Here is a 24,225-nt window from a genome sequence, read left to right as displayed (position 1 = left end):
GTGTTATTTCTGCGTACCTGTAAATGGTGATTACTAGCCTACATCACCTCCCTTGAGTAAGCCTTAGACTGCTCTGCAACCCTACCCTCTGAGTGTCAAGCGCTACAATAGGGTGTTTGGTTCCCAATGAAGGACAAATGTGACATGTTATTTGTGCAGGCCTCACAGATACTGCCTCGTTTTCCAACACAAAACATTATAAACACCTGAACTAAACACTGTGGCTATGTCTTTGGAGCTTTTTACTCTTAAAAGTTCAGTCACCAAAGACACAAGACTTCACCTGTTCACTTGTTACAAGCAGCTGTCTTTAGCATGAGTTGGACAGCTGCTCCTCTTCAGTCACATGTAACCTGGGGCTGCGCCCGGGCAGTCTGTGTGCAGGGTTCAGAGTGGGGCAAGACCCTGCACACCCGCCCTCATGAGGCAAAGCCTGGGAAGATGAGGATTGGGTCAGAGGAGATGATGGTGGGATGGAGCATTTTTTGCCATGCCCGGGAAGATGATGACTGCACTGCGGGCCACTGATGGCCCTGTCCTTGGTCTGGCCTCTGCGCGCCTCTAGCATACCATGTCTGGACCTTAGCTATTCTAAGGATGACAGCTTTCTCAGGACTTTCTCTGCTCTACTTACTGATTGTTGTTACTTGTTGTACTTGCTTTCATTGAAGGCATTTTTAATGTTGAGTGATATCACCTCCTTTAATATCATCAGGGTCAAAAGTTAAATGAAGCAATTTTCCTTCGAGGTCATCAGGTCAAAGGTCATATGAGTTCATTTCCTCTGGTTTCATGGCAGGAGACGTCAAAGCATCTCATGTCTCTTCTACTACTCCTGGCACTTTGGTGAACAGCCTTTGCATCAGTGCTGTGATCACGACGATGCATTTTCCAATGTAAATAAAACGTTCACACAAATGCACTCATTGAATTGCTGAGAATGTATATTTATTTGTCCTCACAAAGATAATCATACAGGAAATGCAAACACTGATCATCGAACCGCTTCCCATGCTGAAGGTACCCACATAACCAAAAGTAGTGCTTAATTCATACACAGACACAAACATAAACTTTATTAATCTCATCTTAATGGGAGTTTGATTCGAAATCACCAGTTCAAGTTATTTGTTTAGACTTGAAAAAAGCACCAAAATATGCGCTCATACCAACAATGATGTAATAGAATGAGAAAAACACGTAAAAGGAATCTAAATCCAGCAATCCAGTAAACTGCACAGAAATGTATCTCATTTCAGGGAGGAAGCTACCAACGTTGCAGCAGGTGTGATGACTCCTGGGGAGAAAGTCGTGGGGGCCCCTGCACCACAATTATGAATGTTCTCTACTCCACCTGAAGGGGCAGAGAGGGCCCATCTTCGATGCTTCCAGTAGGGCCCTGCGGTGACCTTGCAATGACGCGGCCTCATTGGCTGGACACACACTGACACGTGTTACTGGAGTAAGTGGATCGCTCATCGGAACTCAGTGCTAAAAATGCGCAGATCCGGATATGCAAATTAGTATCATTTAGTCTATCTTTTTTCCATTTACGAAAACAAAATGTGCAGGAAGTAAATCTGTGTTGTGTTTTTACTTTTAGAAGCCCGGGTGCGTTTGCTCCCTGCGGTTGTCTCAATGGCATCACTAAAACGAGCCCGGCCTTGTTCACTCTTAGGTATTTGGTCCACATGTCAGCAACAGTTGTTTCTGCTTATAAGACCCTATTCACAGAGGTAAATCTAGCTGTGAGCATAGGTTTGCAGCTGAATGTACTTCTGCTGCACCTCCTAGGAACATCATCAAGTGATTGCTTAAAACTTAACTCCAGCAAGACGGAGGTTTTGCTTTTTGGGGCCCACACTAACTTCTGGTCACCCAATCTATGGCAACTGGAATTAGGGCCACTACCAATGCCAGTGACTAAAGTTAAGAACCTGGGAGTCACTTTTGACTCCAAACTTTCATTTGAATACCACGTCAATCAGGTTAACTCCCTCTCTTTCTATACGTTAAAAATTCTACGAAAAATCCTCCCATTCATCCCAGCTGACCTCCGTAAATTAGTGGTTTCAGCACTGGTCCATTCAAGGGCCGACTACTGCAATGGGCTCCTTATCGACCTCCGGAAAAAATGCCTAGCTAAATTGCAGGTTGTTCAGAATGCGGCAGCCAGGCTCCTTTGGAACATCCCAAGACACAAATCTGTGTCAGTGGCACTCAAGGATTTACACTGGCTGCCAGTAAAAAAGTATTGAGTTCAAGGCCTTTTGTATTGTCTTTAAGACCACACAGGACATAGGACCAGGATTTTTAAAACGGAATTTGATACCCTACATTCCAGCACGCAAGCTTCGCTCATCCTCTGCAAATTATCTTGTTGCTCCCAGGGTGAAAAAAGGCTCCTGGGGGGGAAGAAGCTTTTTATTGCGCGCAACTAGGTTGTGGAATTTTCTCCCAATTAAACTGAAACAGGAGAAAAATCTGTTAGCTTTCAGGAAGGCGTTAAAAACTTGGGGGCATATTATCAAGGACGGCATTAAAATTATCGCCGGTTTAGGGGCGATAATGGGCTTGTTAATATGCCCCGGAGAATTCCAAGAGAAGCCCATGTTCACACCAGAACATGGACTTCTATTGGAATTCTCAAGGGCATATTATCAAGCCCATTATCGCCGCTTTAGCTGCAGTTTTCTGCCGCTAAACCGGCGATCATTTTTAATGCCGTACTTGATAATATGCCCCCAGGTTGTTTAGTCTTTAAGGCCCCCGCAAACTCTTTAGCCAAAATCCTGTCTCAATGAGCAAGCGCCTTGACACGCTCGGGGGATTGTTTGCTCTCTATAAGTCGCCATTTCATTTCATTCCAGCCAGGCGTAGGGCAAATAACATGTCTGAGTTGTAAATATACACATTCATGTAGTTATAAATCTGAGACTGCTCATTTAGGACTTTCTTTGTGAAATCAGGCAGAGATGGTCACACTCACCCACAGAATGACACGCATGGTTCCAGGGTGTGGCTGCTACAGAAACCTTAGCCAGGCACCCAGTGACCTATCATACTGTGACATCACCTAAGGCCCTTGGGAGTGAAGTTCAAGCCCAGAGGAGCAGGAGCACCCAGACATAGGATGGAGGTGGCTCATGTCCTGTGGACAGCAGCACCACACGTGCAGCTCTGACAATTAGGGTCTAGGGAATGGAGTAGTTTTCTTTGCACACGTTTTCAGGCACAGATCGTCTTACAAGCAGAGATGCTTAGGGGATATATATAGTGTAGAATTATCTTATGTTCTGTGCAGAGCACACATTGGTGCTGCAGTGACACAATGTAGCCATAGTAAGGTCTTAGCAGAATTTCTGCTCAGAGCAGACAGACACGAATGCAGCAGTAAACATCAGTGGCAAGGTATGGCAAAGCAATGCAGAAGCTTTGCCACCTGCAGACACAAGTGGTTCATTGTAATGTAATGTAATGTAATGTAAAATGTAATGTAAAAGGAACTTGTAAAGCGCAACTTACACCGGACGGTTTCTTGGCGCTGATCACTTGCTTCAGGAGAGGCACGGAAGGGGGGAAAAGAGTACTTAAGTATAAATGCTGCGGAAGAGGTGAGTTTTAAGAAGAGACCTAAAGTGTAGGTGAGAGGGAGATAGTCTAAGTTCCAGCGGGAGTGAATTCCAAAAGGAAGGAGCCAGGAAAGAGAATCTAAGTCCTCCATGTTTCTTGCGCCTAAATTTAGGCGTCTGTAGGAGCATATGATGAGAAGACCGGAGGTGTCTGGGGGGAACATAAGGGTGCAGAAGGGAAGAGATGAAAGAAGGGCCTATGCCGGCCACAGATTTATGAATCAAGCAACCGAGTTTGAATTTGCAACGCTCTGAAACAGGGAGCCAATGAAGGGCTTTGAGCAGAGGGCGAGCGTGGAAATGTTTAGGTTGATGATAGATCAGGCGAGCTGCCTGGTTCTGTATCAACTGTAGTCTCTTAGTTTGATATTGCGGGATGCCTACATACAGGGCGTTGGCATAGTCAATCCGAGAGATGACTAATGCCAGCAGTGCCAGGGTGAGGGCCTCGGTGGTCAAAAAGTGAGCTATTTTCCGAATCTTCCTAAGCTGGAAGAAACAGGAGGACACAGTGGCACTAACCTGGTGTTTCATAGAGAGATCATGGGAGATGTAGACACCTAGGCTTTTTACTTTATCAACCGGACCCGGAGAGGGGCCAAGGGAAGAGGGCCAAAAAGTAGATTTCCAGGGGTTGGATGGGCCTCCGACAAGAACAAGCTCCGTCTTGTCGGGGTTAAGTTTAAGATGGTGAGCGCCCATCCAATTACTGATATGACAGAGGGTGAGCTGGAAATCTTGAATCGCTTTGTCCGAGGAGTCAATATTGAAGACAAGCTGAATGTCATCTGCATAATTAAATGCAGTGACATTCCTTCCCCGGAGTGAGCGAATAAGGGGAGTGAGGTACAAATTAAATAGAAGCGGTGACAGGGACGAGCCCTGTGGAACCCCGCAAGTAAGCTTCATTTTGTCAGCCGAAAACTGGGAGAGTCGGACAGATTGGTGGCGGTTCGTCAAGAAAGAACGAACCCAACTGAGGGCAGTCCCACTGATACCCGCTTCTTTGACACGGTCGACCAAGATGGTATGGTCGACCGTGTCAAAGGCCGCCGATAGATCTAAGAGAATCAAGGCTTGACTAGAGTTAGAATCTGCGCCTTTACGGAGTTCCTCCATGACAGAGATGATCACTGCCTCCGTCGAATGAGCAGGTCTAAACCCAGCTTGCTGGGAGTCTAAGAAATTGGATTCTTCAATAAAAGAGCTGAGGACACTGGTCACATGTGTCTCAAGTACCTTACTCAAATAAGGGAGAAGGGAGATTGGGCGGAAATTACCCATAACTGCGGGGTCGGCATTAGGTTTTTTTAGAATGGGAACCACCTCTGTGTTCTTGAACTGGCTAGGGACCTCGCCGAACAGAAGAGAATTGTTCAGGAGGGCTAGCGGAGGGGAGGGGCAGGCCGGAAAGGCAGCACGAAGAATCGCGGTGGGGCAACAGTCCGTGGGAGAGCCGGAAGAAACTTTATTGAGCAAGGAGAGAAAATCTACTTCTTGTATAGGGGGAAAGTGGGTCAGGGAATGGGGATTGGAAGAGGGGATGATCTCTGTGGGGGCCATCACCAAGGATCCAGAGAGGATGCTCTTTTTAATTTTACTGATTTTTTCTATAAAAAAAAGGTTGAGAGAATCGCATAGAGCCTGAGAAGGAAGAGGCTTAAGAGTCACCCTGTCAGGATGTGAGAGCTCCTCCACAATGGCAAAAATTTCTTTGGATTTTTGAGCGGAATTAAGGATTTTTATGGAGAAGTGAGCAGTTTTAGCGGCTGAGATAGCCTGTTTATATTCACTAGAAAGTTTTAGAAAAAGTAGTTTTTCTGAGTGGTCATATTTTCTACGCCAGCGGCGCTCAGCTTGGCGGAGTCCCAGTTTTAAAGATTTAAGGCTGTCCGAGAACCATCGATGTGCGTCATGAGGGCGTTTAGTTCTGATAAGCTTGAGGGGGGCAACCTTATCACTGGCAGACTCTAGCCATTTGACAAGTGCGGCTTCTTGGGAGTCAATGGAGCCGGTGCTGGATGGAATCGAGGACATTAAAGAGGTAAAAAATGAGTCGAGGTCAACTTTATTCCAGTTACGGGCCAGGAGGCTGGGGCCTCGGCTGCGGGGAGGCGGTGGAGGGACCAGGAGAGAGAAAGAGATAAGGGAGTGATCTGACCAATGACAAGGTGAGACCACGAGCGACTTAATTCCCAGGTTGTAGGTCCACACTTGATCAAGAATGTGGCCCTTAGAGTGGGTGGCCGTGTGGACGTGTTGGAGGCCATTGAGCCCACTTAATAAGTCGGTGAATTCCAAGGAGAGAGAGCTTTCGTGGGCATCTGATGGCCAATAGTTGAAGTCTCCCAGAACCAGAAGTTTAGAATAGTTGATGGTAAGCTGGGAGAGTAAGTCGCCGAAGAGCGATGGAAAATTTGGCATAGGTTGGGGGGGACGGTAAACCAGAACGCAGGTAAGGGGAGATACCGAAGATTCAAGGCGAATGACCAGGTAATCAACCTGGGGGATATTGGATAGGGAGAGGGAAGTAAACCTAAGGGGGAGTTTGATAATGGCGGCAACGCCGCCACCAGGCTTCCCCGCGGGACGATTGGCTTGAAGGATATAATACCCAGGTGGAATGGCTGCCAAAATGTCAGGGGAAGAATCCTCATTCAGCCAAGTCTCTGTTATGAATAAAATATCGGGTCGGTTTGAGTCCAGGAGATGGCATATATCAAGTTGATGGCTGACTAACGACCGAGTGTTAAGATATATGATTGCTAATTCCGAGTTGGCAGGTACCTGAGTGGACAGAGATTTGGGAGGAGGGGGGATGACAGTGTGTTCAGGGATATGAGAGGACGGCAGAGTCCTAAACTCGGGGAAGGTCCGGCGGGCTTGGAAAATGCCTAGTTGTTTTAGTTTAAGATGACTGGTAGTAATCAGCGGCCACCAAGCCCCTGAAGAGAGCAGTCTGCTTGAAGTGCAGAAAACATGCACACTGTCCAATCACAGCACAGCACTGCCTGGAGGGATGAAACACCCAGTCTTAGAACATGGTCTTGTCTCCCTGACTCGAGGTAACAGTTTTACTGCTATGTAGCAATGACGACCAGTGACTCAGTCCACATATGGCATTGGTTGACATTCTGGTAAGGTGTCAATGTTCATTTCTAACCTACCGGGAAGCCCATTTTTTTGGCATCGGGCATTAATTGGGTCCCAGGATGACTGCCTGTTAGCTAAAGGATGTTTGTGAAACAGGATGAGTGAAAATTGAAGCTCTAAAAGAATCCTTTGAAGATTTCTCAATTTAAAAAAAAGCGCTATCAATCAAAGAATAGCAAATGAATGTTGAGGCGTAGCCCCTAAGAAGAAGAAGGCATGGCTGGTAATCAATGTTGAGGCGTAGCCCCTAAGAAGAAGAAGGTGTGGCTGGTAATCAATGTTGAGGCGTAGTCCCTAAGAAGAAAAAGGTGTGGCTGGTAATCAATGTTGAGGCGTAGCCCCTAAGAAGAAGAAGGTGTGGCTGGTAATCAATGTTGAGGCGTAGCCCCTAAGAAGAAGAAGGTGTGGCCGGTAATCAATGTTGAGGCGTAGCCCCTAAGAAGAAGAAGGTGTGGCTGGTAATCAATGTTGAGGCGTAGCCTCTAAGAAGAAGAAGGCGTGGCTGGTAATCAATGTTGAGGCGTAGCCCCTAAGAAGAAGAAGGTGTTGCTGGTAATCAATGTTGAGGCGTAGCCCCTAAGAAGAAGAAGGCATGGCTGGTAATCAATGTTGAGGCGTAGCCTCTGAGAAGAAGAAGGCGTGGCTGGTAATCGATGTTGAGGCGTAGCCCCTAAGAAGAAGAAGGTGTAGCTGGTAATCAATGTTGAGTTGTAGCCCCTAAGAAGAAGAAGGCATGGCTGGTGCTACTATTTACTAATGGCTTCAGATTGCACATCAATGTACATGTCAGTGCCAGAGTCACAGTGGTATATGCCATATTCAGTCACGATCTCACAACCCCGGGATACTTTCAGCTCCACTGGAACTGAGATCTTAACCTCCTTGCTCATAAAACTGACAGTCACTTTTGTGCGGGGCGGTACCCTCATGGGCAAACTTAACTCGGCCGCCTTCCTCGTAGTGGATGACTCAACCTGATCTTTCCTCACTGAGAAGGTGTTGGACACCTCTGCCTCAATATTGACCACTCCTTTCACGGAGAATGAAGTCCCCACCCTGACTGAAGACTCATTGCTGAATTCAAAGCTATGGGAGACATATTTCTCATACTCTTTGCAAGAAGTCGCGGTGAACTCCTGCACGGTATCTGTGTTGTTGCTGTAAATATACTGATCTGCCTGGATGTTCTCTTCACTCTCTACCTTTTTCTTGTCCCACAGAAGTGTGGCGGTCACTGAGGCTTTCCCCGCGCACAGAGGATAGGCATGAGAGATTTCATTATTCATATCGACATCTTTGTAGTTTGCCAGATAGTCACCAGCCCTGGCTACAATACACTTCCCCTCTTTATTGGCTCCCTCGTATAGAAGCCATGCTCCCCTCTGGACTCTGTGGGAGGAGATCTTATCATTCACGTTTCCAAATGTTAGATTGGTCTCTTGAGTCAGAACAGTGTGATTACCAGAACCATTGGGTTCCTCATAGACTGTGATCTTTGGCCTGGTCAGGTCTTCAGTGATCAGCTTCAGAGACGATGCCGTGTCATTCATTGCAAGCTGAGGATGGTCTCCATCCTCTAGGGGAACAAACAATCCTTCGTAGTTGGGGTGCTCATACAGTAGCCATGGTTGCCCCACCACCTTTGCAGAAGAGATGCAGTCTGCAAAGCTCTCCGCTGCCAGATTCACAACATCTGCTGTATATGTCCTGGAGAGTCCCTGGAAGTCGCTTTCTTCATAGACAGTGATGGTGTTCATGGTCATCAGCTATGAAGTTTCCAATGTGTTTTTCGTAGCTGGCCCTGTAATACAACGCACAAGCTGGTCAGTGGAGAAACATCATGCACGATTGAGTGAAAACTCACAGCAAGACTATAGTTAGGTGTCTTTGTTCAGAAAATTGCTTTTCAGACTGAGAAATTCATTTCCTAATAATTTAAAGCCCTTATACATAAAGGGGCAGATTTACAAGCCCCTTGCGCCACTTTGGCGTCACTTTTAACATGGGAAAAGTGACGCAAAAGTGGCGCAAGGGGCTTGTAAATCTGCCCGAAAGTTGTTGGCTTTTACAGGTACACCAATGGGCTCAGGGTTTACCTAAAATGTGGTTTACAAAGAACCCATTAGCAATAGTATGAGGAAGTGACAGGATGGGACAAAATCCATATGTGGCGTCAACATAAAAGTGACAAGATGACTGGAAAATTCCCAAAAGCGCACTCTTGAAATTTAACAGTTGTTAAAACCAAATCACCCATTGTAGATGTGCAACAGCAGAAAGTGTTCCGTTTATAACATTATTTACATCTAAAAATAGCTTCCACTTGTGTTTGGGAGAAGTCCAGCCCTGCCCCATCAAATGAGCTTTTCCAAGCTATCAACTGAGTGTCATGTGTCACTGAATGTTATTACAGTGTTTTCACCTATATACTTCATTATTTACACAAATCGACCGAGTTTGCTGAATTGGTAAAATTGCTTTTGAACATGAGACAATTGACATACATGGTACCCTGGGACTTGCCTTATATTGTGATGGAGAACTTTGTCACATTGTCAATAACTATGTGTAATTTGGTTTTGCAGGTTCTCAGCTGGGGTGAGAGCTGATTCTCAGCCTGTTGGATTAACCCTGCCTTGAGGTCAGGTGACTAAGATGCGCTTCCACTTCACCTTCCCAAACTCACATTTGCCCAGTCTCCAAAGTTCACTAGGGAGATAGAAACAAGCAGATACATCATCGGGGACTTGACCAGGTAGCTTCTCCTGTCTCTGACCCTGATGAACACTCACCTAATGATAACCCATAATCCACTTCGCTATTGACATTTTCCCATTATACTTTCCTACGTGCTATAGTGCCTGGTTGACTGATAGTGCCTATAACCCTCTATTATCAGTTTGCCCATCTGCTGCAGGGGGCTGCTCTGCTCCTGGGTGGACCTGATAGACCCTTATTAACTGGAGGATCTGGAAACCTGTGTCTCTTAGTGGGTTGAGATTTTGCATTTTTCTGGTTGGACCCCATAAACCTCATAAAAAACTATAACCTTGGTGGTTTTCAGAAGACACTTCCTTCTGTTAGTTACACCTGTAATGCACCTCAATAGGCCCAATATACCACCATTAAATGTTTCAGGGAAGCTATGGCTTTCAATTTTTTGCAGCTAAGCCACTGTTGGTCAAAGTCAGACTATTATTAAGCATTTTTTTTAAAAGCTGCTCCGCCTGGTCCATGCACATGTGGTGTTTCTTCTTAGCTCCATCAGCTCTTACTGACTGGTGGTTTTGGGAAGCTGTATCTTCCAAGTGGTAATGCTGTCACCCTACACCTTACTGCCACATTATCTACAATCTCACGTTGAAGCCAAAAAGACATACTGGGCCCAATTCACAAAGGTAAACTTAGACCTGAAGTTTAAACTTAGAACTAAAGTCTAAGGGCCCAATTCACAAAGGTAAACTAGGTCTAAGTTTAATTTTGTGAATTGGGCCCTTAGAATTCATATCTAAACTGAGGCCTGAAGTGTGTGTGTATATATCTATACATATATATATATATATATTCCACTTCACTGTTGTGGCAGTTTCGTTTGGAATATGTGTGACCCGCCCCGGTCACGAAGACTACCCCCCTGCTGACATAGCAGGTCCGAGTGCCTTGATGTGAGGTACGATACAGGAACAACGCACCTGTTTGGTGAGGTGCAAATCGAGAAGCAGGCTATTCGTGTCTATGTATGCAACCCGATGGGAATTTCAATGGAGGAGGAAAAGGGCAAGCGGCTTCTACTAAAGATGGTAATACTTACCTGCACTACGACATCCAGCAGGCTTAGCGAGGACACGCCCACTGTGGCTTTATTGAAAACACCTAATATCAACACGCACTCAGCTCCTTTCCCCTGAATGCCAAACCAGTGACAAAGGGAAGCTGTTCCCGAAACGCGTATGTAGGAATTTGGCGAAAGACTTTCCTGACATGGCCCGTTTCTAGCACGCTGCTGCCTGCCAAATAAAGAAGGTTGAATACAGTGTTGGGTGTGGTGTCTTCACTGTTGTGGCAGTTTCATTTGGAATATGTGTGACCCGCCCCGGTCACGAAGACTACCCCCCTGCTGACATAGCAGGTCCGAGTGCCTTGATGCGAGGTACGATACAGGAACAACGCACCTGTTTGGTGAGGTGCAAATCGAGCAGCAGGCTGTTCGTGTCTATGCATGCAACCCGATGGGAATTTTAATGGAGGAGGAAAAGGGCAAGCGGCTTCTACTAAAGATGGTAATACATACCTGCACTACGACATCCAGCAGGCTTAGCGAGGACACGTCCACTGTGGCTTTATTGAAAACACCTGATATCAACACGCACTCAGCTCCTTTCCCCTGAATGCCAAACCAGTGACAAAGGGACACTGTTCCCGAAACGCGTATGGAGGAATTTGGCGAAAGACTTTGCTGACATGGCCCGTTTATAGCTCGCTGCTGCCTGCCAAATAAAGAAGGTTGAATACAGCGTTGGGTGTGGTGTCTTCACTGTTGTGGCAGTTTCGTTTGGAATATATATATACATACATATTACCTACTGGCGGTCGCCAGTAGGTAGTTATAGTTAGGACCCTGTTTCCATAGGAAATCCGCAACATTCTATTTTGAATAACTTTGGCGCCGGTCGACGAATCCTCGCGAATTTCTCAAAATAGGTGGGGCGCTACGCTCCGCTCCTACCCTGAAAGTCTCGGGGGGATTCGTCAAGCGGGGGCTGAGATAAAAGGGGGGTCCCAAAACGCGTTTTTCCCATGCATTTTTCCATAGGACCTTTAGACAGGGCTACAGCCCGAACGGCTGAACAGAATTACTAGAAATTTGGCAGAGAGGTAGTCCTCAGGTCAAGGAAGTGCCTTTTGTAGGTTTGGTGTAAATCTGTTCAGTAGATTCTGAGAAAATAGCCTTTAAATCAATATATATATCTGAGCCAGCTTACGGTACGCTTACCGTAAGCTTACCGTACGCGTACGGTGGCGTGCGCGAGCGCGATTCTGATTGGCTGTTAGATCTTAGTAAACATTCGAATCGGCCGAAACCAGGAAGCGGCTGCCGCCATTTTGTGTATTTCACTCCGGTAAAAAAGAGTGATATCTTGAAAAGGGGGCAAGGGAGAGAGTTACAGACCCCCTAACATTTGTAAGGGGGTCAAAGAAGGACAGAAAAGTACAAAGAAAACATTTATTGATTTTTTTTAAAAATCACGGGGTACGCGTACGGTAAGCTTACGGTAAGCGTACGGTAAAAAAAAAAATAAAAAAAAAAAATGAAATTCAGATTTAAGTGTTTAGATATTAGGGGGCTCTAAAAAGAGCCATTGTGTTTATTAAGTGATTTTTTTGTGGTACCTACAAGTAAGTACCGATGCAGAGTCTAAGGTTCAAGAGGAAGACTCTGTTCCCTTCATCATTGAAGTGCACACCATCTCCTCTATAAATGTCTTGCATGTCGTAACGCAAGTTGTTGTGGTAAATGGAACCCATACCATAGTCACGGAGGAAAGCAGAAACAGATTTGTTGACGTGCTTTCTTGCTTTGTCAATCTGCGGACAGAAATGATTGGACCAGTTCCATTTTTGCCTTTGGCATATGTTAGAAAACACAAAGGCAGTTTTAGGGAAAAGTGAAAACAGTTGTGCAAAGGTGTCCTTCATAAGCATTTCCAGACCTACCCCAGTCAAAGTGCCTAGGTCATTGCTACCACAGTGCACTATTATGAGGTCAGGGTGTTGGATTTGCATGAAGGATTTCACCAATGGCATCAATTGGTGCCACTTTAACCCTCTCTGACCAATCCATTTAATGTCTACATTTGGCAAAGCAAGGTCTCTCACCATACCTGTTTTCTCTGCAAACTTTTCACTCCAGAAGACATAGCTGTGCCCTACAATCCACACTGTGAACATCTTCAAAGGAGAACTGGATGCACTCAGGAGGTGTCTTTCAGTAGAATGGCAATATGAAAAGAAAGACAGTTTGGAAATGGAGGCATACATATTTTTTTTTTAAAAAAAAGAACTGATTGGCTGTTTCATACCATTCTAGAATAAAAACTAGGCTGTATATGTAAATTAATAGAAGCATGTTTTGTATTGGTACAGAAAAATGTGTTACCAAAGAACAGTACTATGGATTTGCTGTTAGGTTTGAAAAGTCAAGCACTCTTGCTCTGTGGAATTGAAACATTGTTTGGCAAACTTCTGACCTGACTCCACACAGCAGTGTTCCATGAGCTGTTGCTATGGTAGCAGGCAGAAGTCAAGTTGGGGGAAGGGTACTAGGCAGAAGTCAAGTTGGGGGCAGGGTACTTTTGGAAAAGGGTTGGTTTTCAACCAATAGAAATGTGTGATTACATTTGAAAAAAAGGGGCAAGCACTGAGATTTGAAACTTACATGTATATGTGTGGAAAAATAGAGGGAAACTTTGCCATTATCTGGTTCTGCTGAGAGGAGAGAGGTGTAGAGAACAGAGATCCTGGCTCTGATAATCTGCTGTTTGAGTGCCACATTTCTTTCACAACTAACTAATTTTAAAGGTGAGGTTAGAGTTTGAGAGGGGATGTATATGGTAAATTAAGAAATGAATAATAGAAATGTAATTCTTTTTGTTGAAGTTGCGTTTATTATTTTCTGTTTTGGGAGAAATTTAAATGTGAGGAACATGTAAAATAATATGGACTATGTTTTCACGATAAATTAAGGTGTATTGGTATAAAAAATGAATAGTTTAAGGGTTTGAGGTTGGACTCAGTAATGCAAATACATTCAGCATCACTAAGGCTGGTTGCCCTTGGTGGAATGTAGGCAGTCACCCAGGTTACACATGTTGGGAAATATAGGCAGAGATTTATTGTGCACAACTCTGGTAATTTTATATTTGCATTAGTAGGAAAAAGGGGGAGCGATTTTTTGGTGCAGAAGCAGACTCTTAGCACACACCCAGCTCCTTTCCATGTATAATCTTGCACAGTATTTACAAGCGAGTGGGGTTTGAGGTTTCAGTCTGTAATGCAAATACATTCAGCATCACTAAGGCTGGTTGCCCTTGCTGGAGTGTAGGCAGTCACCCAGGATACACATGGTGGTGGTCTGAAAAAGCAGTTTGGACATGTGCATTTAAAAAAATCTGAAAAGTGGATTCATAATGTGTCAGTCTGTAAAAGTGATTATCACTTGCCAAAAAAAAAGAGCAGTAAGTGTGCATTCAAATTGGCAAAGAAATTTCGTTTTGTGACTAATGTGAAAACATGACTCTGTGTGCAAATAGGAATTACAGGCAGAGATTTATTGCGTTTTGCTCTGGTGATTTCACAGTTGCATTAGTAGGAAAAAGGGGAAGCGATTTTTTTGGTGCAGAAGCAGACTCTTAGCACACACCCAGCTCCTTTCCATGTATAATCATGCACAGTATTTACAAGCGAGTGGGGTTTGAGGTTTCAGTCTGTAATGCAAATACATTCAGCATCACTAAGGCTGGTTGCCCTTGCTGGAGTGTAGGCAGTCACCCAGGATACACATGGTGGTGGTCTGAAAAAGCAGTTTGGACATGTGCATTTAAAAAAATCTGAAAAGTGGATTCATAATGTGTCAGTCTGTAAAAGTGATTATCACTTGCCAAAAAAAAAGAGCAGTATGTGTGCATTCAAATTGGCAAAGAAATTTTGTTTTGTGACTAATGTGAAAACATGACTCTGTGTGCAAATAGGAATTACAGGCAGAGATTTATTGCGTTTTGCTCTGGTGATTTCACAGTTGCATTAGTAGGAAAAAGGGGGAGCGATTTTTTGGTGCAGAAGCAGACTCTTAGCACACACCCAGCTCATTTCCATGTATAATCATGCACAGTATTTACAAGCGAGTGGGGTTTGAGGTTTCAGTCTGTAATGCAAATACATTCAGCATCACTAAGGCTGGTTGCCCCCTTGCTGGAGTGTAGGCAGTCACCCAGGATACACATGGTGGTGGTCTGAAAAAGCAGTTTGGACATGTGCATTTAAAAAAATCTGAAAAGTGGATTCATAATGTGTCAGTCTGTAAAAGTGATTATCACTTGCCAAAAAAAAGAGCAGTAAGTGTGCATTCAAATTGGCAAAGAAATTTCGTTTTGTGACTAATGTGAAAACATGACTCTGTGTGCAAATAGGAATTACAGGCAGAGATTTATTGCGTTTTGCTCTGGTGATTTCACAGTTGCATTAGTAGGAAAAAGGGGGAGCGATTTTTTGGTGCAGAAGCAGACTATTAGCACACACCCAGCTCCTTTCCATGTATAATCATGCACAGTATTTACAAGCGAGTGGGGTTTGAGGTTTCAGTCTGTAATGCAAATACATTCAGCATCACTAAGGCTGGTTGCCCTTGCTGGAGTGTAGGCAGTCACCCAGGATACACATGGTGGTGGTCTGAAAAAGCAGTTTGGACATGTGCATTTAAAAAAATCTGAAAAGTGGATTCATAATGTGTCAGTCTGTAAAAGTGATTATCACTTGCCAAAAAAAAAGAGCAGTAAGTGTGCATTCAAATTGGCAAAGAAATTTCGTTTTGTGACTAATGTGAAAACATGACTGTGTGCAAATAGGAATTACAGGCAGATATTTATTGCGTTTTGCTCTGGTGATTTCACAGTTGCATTAGTAGGAAAAAGGGGGAGCGATTTTTTGGTGCAGAAGCAGACTCTTAGCACACATCCAGCTCCTTTCCATGTATAATCATGCACAGTATTTACAAGCGAGTGGGGTTTGAGGTTTCAGTCTGTAATGCAAATACATTCAGCATCACTAAGGCTGGTTGCCCTTGCTGGAGTGTAGGCAGTCACCCAGGATACACATGGTGGTGGTCTGAAAAAGCAGTTTGGACATGTGCATTTAAAAAAATCTGAAAAGTGGATTCATAATGTGTCAGTCTGTAAAAGTGATTATCACTTGCCAAAAAAAAAGAGCAGTAAGTGTGCATTCAAATTGGCAAAGAAATTTCGTTTTGTGACTAATGTGAAAACATGACTCTGTGTGCAAATAGGAATTACAGGCAGAGATTTATTGCGTTTTGTTCTGGTGATTTCACAGTTGCATTAGTAGGAAAAAGGGGGAGCGATTTTTTGGTGCAGAAGCAGACTCTTAGCACACACCCAGCTCCTTTCCATGTATAATCATGCACAGTATTTACAAGCGAGTGGGGTTTGAGGTTTCAGTCTGTAATGCAAATACATTCAGCATCACTAAGGCTGGTTGCCCTTGCTGGAGTGTAGGCAGTCACCCAGGATACACATGGTGGTGGTCTGAAAAAGCAGTTTGGACATGTGCATTTAAAAAAATCTGAAAAGTGGATTCATAATGTGTCAGTCTGTAAAAGTGATTATCACTTGCCAAAAAAAAAGAGCAGTAAGTGTGCATTCAAATTGGCAAAGAAATTTCGTTTTGTGACTAATGTGAAAACATGACTCTGTGTGCAAATAGGAATTACAGGCAGAGATTTATTGCGTTTTGCTCTGGTGATTTCACAGTTGCATTAGTAGGAAAAAGGGGGAGCGATTTTTTGGTGCAGAAGCAGACTCTTAGCACACACCCAGCTCCTTTCCATGTATAATCATGCACAGTATTTACAAGCGAGTGGGGTTTGAGGTTTCAGTCTGTAATGCAAATACATTCAGCATCACTAAGGCTGGTTGCCCTTGCTGGAGTGTAGGCAGTCACCCAGGATACACATGGTGGTGGTCTGAAAAAGCAGTTTGGACATGTGCATTTAAAAAAATCTGAAAAGTGGATTCATAATGTGTCAGTCTGTAAAAGTGATTATCACTTGCCAAAAAAAAGAGCAGTAAGTGTGCATTCAAATTGGCAAAGAAATTTTGTTTTGTGACTAATGTGAAAACATGACTCTGTGTGCAAATAGGAATTACAGGCAGAGATTTATTGCGTTTTGCTCTGGTGATTTCACAGTTGCATTAGTAGGAAAAAGGGGGAGCGATTTTTTGGTGCAGAAGCAGACTCTTAGCACACACCCAGCTCCTTTCCATGTATAATCATGCACAGTATTTACAAGCGAGTGGGGTTTGAGGTTTCAGTCTGTAATGCAAAGACATTCAGCATCACTAAGGCTGGTTGCCCTTGCTGGAGTGTAGGCAGTCACCCAGGATACACATGGTGGTGGTCTGAAAAAGCAGTCTGGACATGTGCATTTAAAAAAATCTGAAAAGTGGATTCATAATGTGTCAGTCTGTAAAAGTGATTATCACTTGCCAAAAAAAAAGAGCAGTAAGTGTGCATTCAAATTGGCAAAGAAATTTCGTTTTGTGACTAATGTGAAAACATGACTCTGTGTGCAAATAGGAATTACAGGCAGAGATTTATTGCGTTTTGCTCTGGTGATTTCACAGTTGCATTAGTAGGAAAAAGGGGGAGCGATTTTTTGGTGCAGAAGCAGACTCTTAGCACACACCCACCTCCTTTCCATGTATAATCATGCACAGTATTTACAAGCGAGTGGGGTTTGAGGTTTCAGTCTGTAATGCAAATACATTCAGCATCACTAAGGCTGGTTGCCCTTGCTGGAGTGTAGGCAGTCACCCAGGATACACATGGTGGTGGTCTGAAAAAGCAGTTTGGACATGTGCATTTAAAAAAATCTGAAAAGTGGATTCATAATGTGTCAGTCTGTAAAAGTGATTATCACTTGCCAAAAAAAAAGAGCAGTAAGTGTGCATTCAAATTGGCAAAGAAATTTCGTTTTGTGACTAATGTGAAAACATGACTCTGTGTGCAAATAGGAATTACAGGCAGAGATTTATTGCGTTTTGCTCTGGTGATTTCACAGTTGCATTAGTAGGAAAAAGGGGGAGCGATTTTTTGGTGCAGAAGCAGACTCTTAGCACACACCCAGCTCCTTTCCATGTATAATCATGCACAGTATTTACAAGCGAGTGGGGTTTGAGGTTTCAGTCTGTAATGCAAATACATTCAGCATCACTAAGGCTGGTTGCCCTTGCTGGAGTGTAGTCAGTCACCCAGGATACACATGGTGGTGGTCTGAAAAAGCAGTTTGGACATGTGCATTTAAAAAAATCTGAAAAGTGGATTCATAATGTGTCAGTCTGTAAAAGTGATTATCACTTGCCAAAAAAAAAGAGCAGTAAGTGTGCATTCAAATTGGCAAAGAAATTTCGTTTTGTGACTAATGTGAAAACATGACTCTGTGTGCAAATAGGAATTACAGGCAGAGATTTATTGCGTTTTGCTCTGGTGATTTCACAGTTGCATTAGTAGGAAAAAGGGGGAGCGATTTTTTGGTGCAGAAGCAGACTCTTAGCACACACCCAGCTCCTTTCCATGTATAATCATGCACAGTATTTACAAGTGAGTGGGGTTTGAGGTTTCAGTCTGTAATGCAAAGACATTCAGCATCACTAAGGCTGGTTGCCCTTGCTGGAGTTTAGGCAGTCACCCAGGATACACATGGTGGTGGTCTGAAAAAGCAGTCTGGACATGTGCATTTAAAAAAATCTGAAAAGTGGATTCATAATGTGTCAGTCTGTAAAAGTGATTATCACTTGCCAAAAAAAAAGAGCAGTAAGTGTGCATTCAAATTGGCAAAGAAATTTCGTTTTGTGACTAATGTGAAAACATGACTCTGTGTGCAAATAGGAATTACAGGCAGAGATTTATTGCGTTTTGCTCTGGTGATTTCACAGTTGCATTAGTAGGAAAAAGGGGGAGCGATTTTTTGGTGCAGAAGCAGACTCTTAGCACACACCCACCTCCTTTCCATGTATAATCATGCACAGTATTTACAAGCGAGTGGTGTTTGAGGTTTCAGTCTGTAATGCAAAGACATTCAGCATCACTAAGGCTGGTTGCCCTTGCTGGAGTGTAGGCAGTCACCCAGGATACACATGGTGGTGGTCTGAAAAAGCAGTCTGGACATGTGCATTTAAAAAAATCTGAAAAGTGGATTTATAATGTGTCAGTCTGTAAAAGTGATTATCACTTGCCAAAAAAAAAGAGCAGTAAGTGTGCATTCAAATTGGCAAAGAAATTTCGTTTTGTGACTATTGTGAAAAGAAATGTAGTAATATATTTAAATAAAATAAAGGAATTTTTTTTTTCGTTTTTTTCAGGTATTGCTGAAGAGCAGTGAACAAAATTTAAGATGCCTACAAAATCCAGAGTTCAAAAAACTCACAAAAAAAACCTATATTTGAAGACAACTGGAGGACCAAAGTTAGTAGAAGATGCTCATGTTGGGAAAAAGAAAAAATCTTCTGGTAAGCAGAAAAAACAATTTCTAAAAAATATATTCAAAAGAATGAAAAATGTACAAAATGTCTGTACTGGAAAGAATGTTTTGAAAAGAAAAGGACAGGAAAAAATTGAGAATTTAGTTAATGCAAATATACCTTCTGCAACTGAAAAGATTTACATAAATAGAAAAACAGCGTTTAAAGAGATACGTAGAAAAATGTTTCAGAGAAGAGTTATGTCCAATTTGATAAAGGATGTGAAGAAATATAAGCAAAAGACTAAGTTTTATAAAAGAAAAAAAGAAATTGAAGCCATTGCAGCAAAGGCATTAGAATTGAAAAGGAAACTATTCATTTTAATTTTGAATAGGATGCGTACATTAGACAAAATGGTTAATGTACTGAAATCACATAGCAAAAGGAAAAGAGTAGTGAACAGAACAAACTTTTGTAAAGTGTTTTTAGGAAAGTGGATGCATAGTTCAAGTAGTGAACCTTTTTTTAATGAAGAGAGCTATTTTCAAAGTAATAGTTTGCTGCATGCAGTTGACACCAGAGGTCGTGCTTACGAAGTAAAAAATGGTTGCATAATGGAGAAGGAGATAATGGTTCCAAGAGATGAGGTACAAGTGATGGCAGATGAGGCTATGGGGAGACGTCCTAAAGCCCCAGTGTACACTTGGAATTGTAGTAGTATTTGCACTGTGCGTCAGGAATCTATTGACAAATTTCGTGAGTTTCTAAGAGAATATAGTAAAAAAAGTATAAAACAGAAGATTAAGGTGCTTCAAAGTCGAGATCCATGCAGAGTGAGAGAGAATACTGGTTTGCAGGGTCATTCTCTGGCTTGTCTACCTAGAAAAGTGTGTAATAGTGTTTTCCATCATTTTAGGATGCTGGCTGTTCATCATACTGAAATGAGAAAGTTTGTGAGACGGTTGTATTTTGCCAAAAGTCCAGCAATAAAGTTAAATGAATTGAATAGGGCTCTGTTCCGAGGAACGGTATCAGATGTAGAGAAGGTTGTTGATGAAATTCAGTTTTGTTACTTTGGTCCTGAACAAAACAGTGCAGAGAAGGACACAGTAAATGAGGAAGAAGTGGAAGAGAATGTAGAACCCTCTGTAAGTAACACATTTAATGATCACATAACAAAATTTGCAATAATCTCTAATGAAAGACCAAATTTTACTTGTATTTGTTGCCGCAGAACTCATTATAGAAAACAAACTAGGAATGTTGATCTCTACAGAAAGAGTGAAAATGAAGATAATTATAAGTGGAAGGATTTTGCCACATATATATTTCTTGAAAATTGTTTTGATTTGGGTGAAGATCAGCGTATTTGTAAATACTGTTACAACAAGTTAGAGGAAAATAGAATGCCGACCAGAGCTGTACATAATAATTTAGAATTGGATGCTATTCCTGCTGAACTTTCTGAATTAAATACATATGAGTCTATACTCATTCAATGTGTTCATCCGTTCCAGACCATAGTACGTATGGAGCCCAAAACTGGTAAATTACCTCCTTCCGATTTACTGAGAGGTTTAAAAGGTAGAGTGGTGTATTTGCCCTTGGATTTGAAAAAAAATATGGAAACTATTGATGCGGATACTTTGGAAACTGAACCATTAATTATTCTGGTTAATGGTGTACCTACAAAGAATAAGAAGATTTGGCAGGAGCTGGTAGATGTGCGGAAAGTACAAAGAGCAAATTTGTATTTGAAAAGGAATAACAAATGGTATGAATCAATTTATATAGAAGAAGAAGAAGAAGAAGATTTACAAGAAGACACAGAAACACCAACTGGACAAATTGAAAAAGTGGACAAGTCAAAGGAAGAAGAAATTTATGAACATTTTAGCATACATCCTCTTCATTCAAAAGAAGTTATGGGAGACAATATTGATCTCTTTCAGATGAAGAAAGCAAAAGGAACTCCCGTGAGTGTATGGGAGGAGAGCTTGGAAGCTCGATGTTTTCCCCAGCTGTTTCCTAAAGGAAAAGGAGGACGATACGAAGAACGTCCGTAACAGATTCCAGCTTCTGAGTATCGGACTACAAGACTATATGCTGAAGATCCCAGATTTCGACAAAGTATTCCTTATTTGTTCCATCTTTTATTTGAAAACAACTTGTCTGCACTGTCTTATGCAGTAAATCACATTTTAAAAAGTGGAGTACATTTACAAAATGTGTCTGCTAAGGATTTTATGGAGAAAGTGCAGCACCAAGTTGATCATTTGGAAACACAACTGATCAATCTGATGGCTTGTCAGCGTGGGACAAATGAATATTGGTACCGACGCCATGGTGAATTAAATGTTACGGAATTTAGGAACACCAACATGGTTCGTTACACTAAGCTGTGCCGAGTACGCTTGGGATGATTTACTGGATTTTCTACGAGAGGCAAATTCAAACATTAAAAACATCGAATACAAGACAGCAGGAGAACTGTGCTCATTGGATCCGGTTAATGTTTGCAGATATTTCAATCATAGATTTGAGGCTATGATGTCCTTCATCTGCAATAAAAAAAATCCACCTCTTGGAGAAGTAGTAGATTTCTTTTGGAGAAAAGAGTACCAGGCAAGAGGTGCTCCTCATATTCATATGCTGTTGTGGATCAAGGATGCCCCAAAGTTTGGAACAGATACTGATGAAGCAGTGTTATCTTACATTGAAGAATATGCAACATGTGCTATACCAAAAAGCACAGAAGAGAAAAAGTTAAAGGAGCAAGTTTTACGTTTCCAAAGTCATCGGTGTGGAAAATACTGTCGACGGAAATACAAGAGCAAAGATAAATACTACACTAAATGTCGATTTGGATTTCCTAGACCTGTTCTTTCAAATGGAAGAGTAAACAGTTTTATGTCAGCTGTGAGACATACTATCACAAGAAAATCACCTAAGAATACCTACAACCTTAAAAGAAAAGAAGAATAAAAAAATATAAATGACTACAACCCAGTCATTTTATCCATGTGGAACGCTAACATGGATATACAGTATGTAGCTGACAATTCCATTGCTGTTGCTCGATATGTAACGTCTTACATTACGAAATCAGAAAAAACAGAAATGAAGGAAATGTGGGAAGAGATTTCTCACGAGAAGACTGTCAGTAAGAAGCTGTACAGTTTCAGTTTGAAGATGTTATCGCATCGAGAAATTGGATCCTATGAATGTTCAGATAGGTTATCTTCTGCAAGTCTCTACTCGAAGTCAAGAAGAATAATTTGGGCAAGTTTAGGCCTTGCAGCAATGAGAAATCGGGTACTAAAATCTGTTGGAGAAATTGAATATGGCCGAGAATGACCCAGAAAGTACAGATATTTTGAAATCAAACATGTTGGACACATATTATCCCAAGAGAAGTCAACATCTGGAGAACATGTGTCTCTATGAAGTGCTGCAGAACTACATTTATTCACGGAAAGCCGCAGAAGACATCAACAATGGAAAATATAAAGTCATTGGTGAGGAAGGATGTTTGGTGAAGCAAACAAAAGGAAGTTTGATAAATCACAGGAAGCTGAGTTGCGACACTACTGACAAGAAGGAATTTTACTACTTGGCTCTTTTACAGTTGTTTAAACCATGGCGTACAGAGGATGAACTACTGGGAGAATTTCAAAGCTATGAAGATTCTTTTAATGCTTGCAAAGACAGCATACAATGCAGTACATTCTCAAGTTATCTGCAAATGTTAAATGAAGAAATTGAACAGGAAACTACAATTGCAGCAGAAATAGCTAGAGACAGTTCTCAGGACAGCCAAAGTTCAGAAACACTCAGTCAAGATCCCCTAGGACAACCAATCGTTGAAAATGAAGCATCAATAGCCATGAATGAAGTGGAAACGGCTATGAATCAAGCTCAAGAAGAATTTATAGACTTACAAAATTTGGAAAGACAACTGAACGAAGAGCAGCAACAAATTTATGAAGAGATCAGAAACAAAATTGATCACGGATTTCTACATGAAAAAAAAGAGTGCTCATGCACATCATTTCATCCAATCAGGATGTATGTAAGCGGACAAGCTGGAACTGGAAAAAGTTTCCTAATTAAAGTCATCAGAAGCTACCTACAGCAAAAAACAGATTCTACTTTGTCATGTGTGGTTACTGCTCCAACTGGGTTAGCAGCATATAACATAAAAGGAATCACTTTACATCGTTTGCTAATGTTACCAGTGGAGCATGAGAACAAAATACAATACAACAAGCTAACTGGAGAAGCATCCTTGGAAGTTTCAAGAGTCTTGAAGAAGATGCAAGTTCTCATTATTGATGAGGTGAGCATGGTTTCAAACTTAATGCTTGCCTTTGTGCATTTAAGAATGCAGCAAATTCTGAAGACAGACTATGACATGTTATTTGGTGGAAAACACGTCATAGTTTTTGGAGATCTTTTGCAACTTACTCCAGTTAAAGGACAACCAGTGTTTAATACTGTCACACATGAAGACACGAAGAAGTCATTGGGAAGCATCGGAAATACAAATATTTGGTCCTTCTTTGAGTACAAGGAACTTACTACTAATATGAGGCAAGCAAGCGATGAAGAATATGGAAGTATTCTGAAAGATATCAGAATTGGACTACTCACAGAAGTTGGCAAAAAAGCATTACAGAGTCGGCTGCTACATAATTTATTTCCAAAGGAAGAAATAGTTGCAGAGAAGATATACAAGAACATTGCAGAAAACAAAAGTATCATCTGCTTAATGCCAACTCTACGTGAATGCTCAATATTCAATGAGGAGCTTTTGAAATTGGAAAAGGAAGAGATCAGGAAATTAGAAGCAGTGGACAAAATTGAGGATGGAAGAATTACTGTCACAGTAACAGGCACACTGAAAAATAAATTGGATTCACTAGAGAAGAACATTTCCAAAACAGCTGGATTAGAAAAAAATCTATATGTTTGCATGAACTGTAGAGTATTTTTAAGGAGAAATTTGGATGTTGAAAAAGGTTTAGTTAATGGAGCTATGGGAAGAGTTGTGGGTTTTATTAATTATCAGAAAAAAGATGGAATTGAATGTTTAAAAATAAAATTTGATCAGATAGAAGAAGTTAAAGACATTTGTCGTTGTACAGTTCGTTTCATGCTTGTGAAAGACTTATATGTACGTAGGAAGC

General features: G+C 42.1%; 1 pseudogene across 1 annotated transcript in view; it reads right to left on the bottom strand.

The window, feature by feature from the left end:
- Positions 1–7,531: 7,531 nt before the first annotated feature.
- Positions 7,532–24,225, bottom strand: part of LOC146813092 (epidermal differentiation-specific protein pseudogene) — a 194,771-nt pseudogene continuing 178,077 nt past the window's right edge. Inside the window, exon 3 of the transcript XR_014966956.1 lies at positions 7,532–8,586. The product of XR_014966956.1 is annotated as an epidermal differentiation-specific protein pseudogene (transcript). The remainder of the gene's footprint in view (positions 8,587–24,225) is intronic.

This window comes from Triturus cristatus, chromosome 7 (genome assembly GCF_964204655.1).
Source record: "Triturus cristatus chromosome 7, aTriCri1.1, whole genome shotgun sequence".
Lineage (NCBI taxonomy): Eukaryota > Metazoa > Chordata > Amphibia > Caudata > Salamandridae > Triturus > Triturus cristatus.
This window is presented reverse-complemented; position numbering and strand designations above follow the sequence as displayed.